The sequence below is a fragment of the Oncorhynchus mykiss genome, chromosome 15, assembly GCF_057628025.1.
Source record: "Oncorhynchus mykiss isolate SJ-2025 chromosome 15, ASM5762802v1, whole genome shotgun sequence".
Taxonomy (NCBI): domain Eukaryota; kingdom Metazoa; phylum Chordata; class Actinopteri; order Salmoniformes; family Salmonidae; genus Oncorhynchus; species Oncorhynchus mykiss.
In genome coordinates this window covers 25,503,782-25,509,781 of record NC_143036.1, presented here as the reverse complement: position 1 = coordinate 25,509,781, position 6,000 = coordinate 25,503,782, and positions in this window count along the sequence as shown.

The following is a 6,000-nucleotide window of genomic DNA, read 5'->3' as shown; positions in this document are numbered from 1 at the left end:
TAGAAACATCTCAAAGGATGAACCTGAACTCAATTTTGAGTCTCATAGTAAAGGGTCTACTTATGTACTCATAGTATGTACATAAGGTATTTCAGATTTTTATTTTGCAAAAATTTCTAAAAACATGTTTTCGCTTTGTCTTTATGGGGTATTGTGTGTAGATTGCTGAGGATGTAATTTAATTTAATCAATTTTAGAATAAGGCTGTAACGTATCAAATTGTGGAATAAGTCAAGGAGTCTGTAAACTTTCTGAAGTCGCTGTATATACAAAAGTATGTTGTCAGTTCGTTACATTTCTGCCCTGCTAGAGCTGCCCTGATCAAGTGCTGTTCTTGTGAAGTGGAAACGTATAGGAGCAATAACGGTTCAGCCGTGAAGTGGTAGGCCACAGAAGGTCACAGAACGGGACCATCTGACCTCGGTTGCAACACTCACTACCGAGTTCCAAACTGCCTCTGGAAGCAACATCAGTTAAGAACTGTTCGTCGGAACTTGGGTTTCCATGGCCGAGCAGCCGCATGCACACAAGCCTAAGATCACCATGCGCAATGCCAAGTGTCAGCTGGAGTGGTGACAATTTTGTGCTTCCAACCTTGTGCCAACAGTTTAGAGAAGCCCCATTCCTGTTTCAGCATGACAATGCTCCCCGTGCACAAAGCAAGGTCCATACAGGAATGGTTTGTCGAGATTTGTGTGAAAGAACTTGACTGGCCTGCACAGAGCCCTGACCTCAACCCCATCGTACATGTTTGGGATGAATTGGAATGCTGACTGCGAGCCAGGCCTTATTGCCCAACATCAGTGCCCAACCTCACTAATGCTCTTGTGGCTGAATGGAAGCAAGTCCCTGCAGGAATGCTCCAACATCTTTTGGAAAGCCTTCCCAGAAGAGTGGAGGTTGTAATAGCAGCTAAGGGGGGACCAACTCCTTATTAATGCCCATGATTTTGGAATGAGATGTTCGACTAGCAGGCGTCCACATACTTTTGGTAATGTAGTGTATGTGATTCCTATATGCTTCTCTGGGACCATAGGAAGAGATATTTTTCATGCAGGCCCTTGATGATTAACTCAGGGCTGCAACAACAGAAGGACAACCTCTGTACGACCTTAGTGTTTTTTGTGGCTCGGATATACATCACCGCCATGAACGCAGTGGTTGGATACCCTGCAGATGAGGCTGTGTTGACTCAGTGCTCCATCAGCTCAGTATATGTTACCGTGCAAGAAAACAAATGTCGGTGAGAAAAAAGGCCCCTCTATCTCTAACGGGGGGACGGGTATAACATAAATACATCTTCAATCAACAATTTTGCACTCTGAATCAGCACTCTTGTCATCTTGTCCAAAACAGCACCCAAAAAAAAGATCGCAAAGATTGGGATCTGGTATCTGGAAAAAAGAGTGCAGCAGTTGAAAAAGCCATTAACGGTTGGAGATAAGATCGGTAAGAGGTAATGGACATAGAAACTGAATAGGACCGTTTTATATGTTACATAATCACTTGAAATAGGGGTGAGAGAGGTTGAAAGACCAAGGGGGAGAGACATGGGAGAGAGCGTCAACGACAAAAAGATTGAGACATAAACAATGAGAGTGAGGGACAGAATAACGAACAGAGGTGCAATGAGAAAGAGAGAAATCGGGGATAGAGAGAGAGAAAGAATAAGAGTGAGGAGAGAGAGGGGGGTGATAGGGAGAGATGTTTCACTATGAAAAGCCTCAGATATGTAGTACATATAAATGTACTGTACAAGCCGCACTGTTCAACTGTGTCATGGTGCTTCTTGTAAGGAGTGGGGGCTGGTGACCTTGAAACCACTGCGTCACAATGTAAACATTTAGGTTTCTGGCGCTGCCAGCTCTGCCAGTGATCAAAGTTAAAGGGCAAGACAATGTCACAATGTGTTACCGTGTAATCAAATCAGCTATTCCAACCTTCTTCAGCTTGTCTTACATCGCATAACAGAAAACTACAAGAATATATTACAATAGGTCAAAATGGTGTGCAACAATGACAATTCACTTTATTTAGCCAGATTCAAGTTTTTGTGGGATAAAACTAGAAGCTTATCCCAGAGAAGGGAGAGTAGGAGAAATATGGGCATAACATCTCATATCATGTGAAAATCAAAGATGCCCTCAGAACGACTTGAATGAAGCCTCTGCGCTTGCCTTCAAAATTACCTTTTGGCACTATTGCCACCTAGAGGTGAGGGATAACATGTTTGTTTAGTGGTTGCGGTAGTCTACAGGGTCATAAGGAGAATTATATCATAGCTATTTCCATCCCCAGGCTGGACTATAGAGGGAGAACACAAGGTCCCTTATGTGACTCCGTCTGCACCTGAACTCTTGAAGACCAGTAGTTCTGAGATTCCCAAGTACACCTCTCCAAATTGGTCCGACTGAACAATGCCTTTTTTCCCTTTGTTACTGAACAAATATTTTCATAATAGCTCTCCACTGTAATGTTTATATGTACAAGTTATTTGTCCTCATTTTCAGTATGGTATGTTGTAATTGTTTATTTAGAGGGACAGAACAGTACATCCTGATGCTCCTCTGTTGTCCCTCTTCTCTTCCTAGGAAGTAGTGGAGGCGCCAGTGATAGGCTAAGTAAACTGTTATGGCTGATGCTTTTAGCGACCATTGACATGTCTGCAATATTAAACACAGTGATCCAGACAGAGGATCAAAAATAAACACAAGCATGACAAACAAATAGATGACTGTCACCAAGGAAATACACAACAATGCATGGTTATGACATGCAATATAGCCAGTGTCTCCAATCCAGGTACATCTGAATTCTATTAGCCAGCACACGATTTGGTTCTGTGTTCTAGATTAGTCATCTATTTTAGAATGGCATATGGGCAGACACCCTATTGAGGTCATAATGTCAAGATACAGTATCATACAAGATAGATGTTCAGTATACATCCCCCCCCCCCCCCCCCCCCCCCCCCCCCACCCCCCCCCCCCCCACCACCACCACCACCCCACACTTCTCTGTCTGCTTGTTGCTTGTATTAATCAGGGAAGCGGAAGTGTGTGTGGGGGGGGGGAACAATGCTGGAGCCATGCTTTAGTCAGGATAAGAAACCCCAAACAAGGAGTTTAAATTAGAAGTACTCTCCTATGGGATACCCTGCTGGGTTTTAATTAGGGCAAATCTAATAACATCACACACACACACGTGTGCACACTGCTACACATGCACGCATGCACACACACACACACACACTCTTAAGTGACTTAACTTGATGAACCAGGGGAAGGAAATGTTTACTAACACACAATCAGATGATGGCCCGGCTACGTACTTCCTGGTCGCATGACCTTCCTTGCATAAAAAACCTACTCCCTAATGAAAAACAGCACAGGTTGAATGAACCATTCATTTTCTGTGTATGGATATTTAATACCTAATCATAAGTGCATATGCCCAGAAATGTCATACCACCAGAGTTAAAGGAAAGCTTAACCCAAATGTGTTAATCTGTCAGCAGATGCAGAATGTCTCTGTCTAGTAGACTGATATTGCCTCCTGCTGGAAAAAGTTTGAAACTATTTGGTACTGCAATGGGATACGCATCACACACGTGGTGAGAACTAGGTATATTACTTTTTCACCGATACCAACATATATCCTTGTAACACATCCTTGTCTTTCTCTCCCTCTCACACACACACACACACACACACACACACACACACACACACCCCTAGTTGAGTCACAGCAGTGACCAACATCATGTGACTGCTCTCAGTGGCCAGTCATTCTCCACTATCCCCTTCCTTCCATAGTTAACCGAGAACCGTGCAGACATAAGCAAGATTTTTGGATTACTACCTGCTGGTCAAGGGCACAAGAAATAACAACCAGTCTGCAGTGACCACACACAGCTCAACCCAATCTTCCCCAGTGAACAAACGTGCTTTTTTATTTTACTAAGAGCTACTGGGCTAAAAGGCTACACTTAAAACATTTTTAGGTACACCAAATACCAAAATAGCTTATTTTGAGCATAGATTGAGACAAATTAGAGACCAGAGAAAGACATAAAACATAATTGTGTAGCCATGCTTGGGATTTAAAAGTAGTACACTGATGACCCCTTGTGTCAGTCTGAGGTACCTAGTCATCAGAGATAGAGAGGGCAATGTTTCCTACATATAAAATAAAACAAATATGGTTAAAAAATATATACATTCGGGTCCTTTACCAGGGGTTAACTTTTTTCTCAGATAATTTGCAGATAAATTCTACGTTACCACCTTCATGATCAAATTCAACTTTAATACATTCATTATCATATTCCTAATATTGAGTTGCACCCCCCTTTTGCCCTGAGAACAGCTTCAATTTATCCGGGCATGGACTCTACAAGGTGTCGAAAGCATTCCACAGGGATGCTGGCCCATGTTGGCTCCAATGCTTCCCACAGTTGTGTCAACTTGGCTGGATGTCCTTTGGGCGGTGGACCATTCTTGATACACACAGGAACTGTTGAGCGTGAAAAACCTAGCAGCGTTGCAGTTCTTGACACACTCAAACTGGTGCACCTACTACCATACCCCCGTTCAAAGGCTCTGTCTTGCCCATTCACCCTCTGAATGGCACACATACACAATCCATGTCTCAATTGTCTCAAGGCTTAACAATCCTTCTTAAACCTGTCCCCCCCCCCCCCCCTCCCTCATCTACACTGATTGAAGTGAATTTAACAAGTGACATCCATAAGGGATCATAGCTTTCACCTGGATTCACCTGGTCAGTCTATGTCATGGAAAGAGCAGGTGTCCTTAACGTTTTGTACACTCAGTGTACAGTGATTTGATATGTGTAAGTGAAACATTTTTGTCTACTGAAATTAAATGTAATTTGTACTTGTTATTGTTTTTTTTATCTCATTCATTTTCGTCATGAAAAATAGGATGTTGACGAATATTTTTAGTCATAGTTATTGTTGACTAAATTAACACTGGGCATTTGGAGCATGAGCTGTCTGACAAGACCATCATAACAGCATTTCATTCTAACCTTGCCAAGGCAAACTCACAATGCCATATGGTGGCTTGCTCTCCCAAAGTTTGGCCAAGGTCTTCCTGGCGCCACTCCACAGGTTATTAGAGTAGGTGTCCTGCAGTTTGTTCTTATGCTTGTAGACGTGCAGGAAGAGGATGGAGAGGTAGAGAAAGAACACAATGAAGAAGGGCACGATGAAGACAATGACAAGTGGAGGGAGGACCCAGCCCCAGTAGTCTATATAGCTGAGGTAGTCCTGAAGGTCTCCCAGTATTCCTACAGCTGGAACAGACAGGAAACTGCTGGGCGTCAGTACAGGAGTGATTTTCACAGGTCATCCTGGCTGTCTCTGCACAGCCCCCAGAGATAGCCGAGGCCTCAATGCTTTACGACTGCCTTGGTCCACACCTACATCATACTAAAACCAGGAAGTAGAGAAACAACACATGAGCTTGCCTGCAAACAAATAGCCCACTGCAGGGATCATCAACTAGATTCAGCCGCGGGCCAATTATTTCTTGAGCGGATGGTCGAGGGCCGAAACATAATTCAAAATACATTGTAGACTGCAAATTGACAGCAAGAAGCCCAAACCGATACAATATTTGACTAAAACAGAATAATTTCCAACCTTGTTACATTTGTATATGATCACGTTTCTCTATTATGTGTGGGAATACTTGGGAACAGACTTCCAAAATTAAAATAACTTTGCATAACTATTCCACTTAGGGGATGGCAAGGTTTCTATCAGTCACATAAACAAATATAAAGCTGGCTGTGTGTGGTATCATATAACAACAGCTACATATTGATATAAACATTTGTATCAACAAACCTAAATTAGTGCGAACACCACACGATGCCACATCTGGGGTGTATTCACTACGCCAATTATGTTGCAAACTGTTTCGTCTATTGCTAAACGTTTTGCAGCGTGAAACCGTTTACTCCAAACGGAAA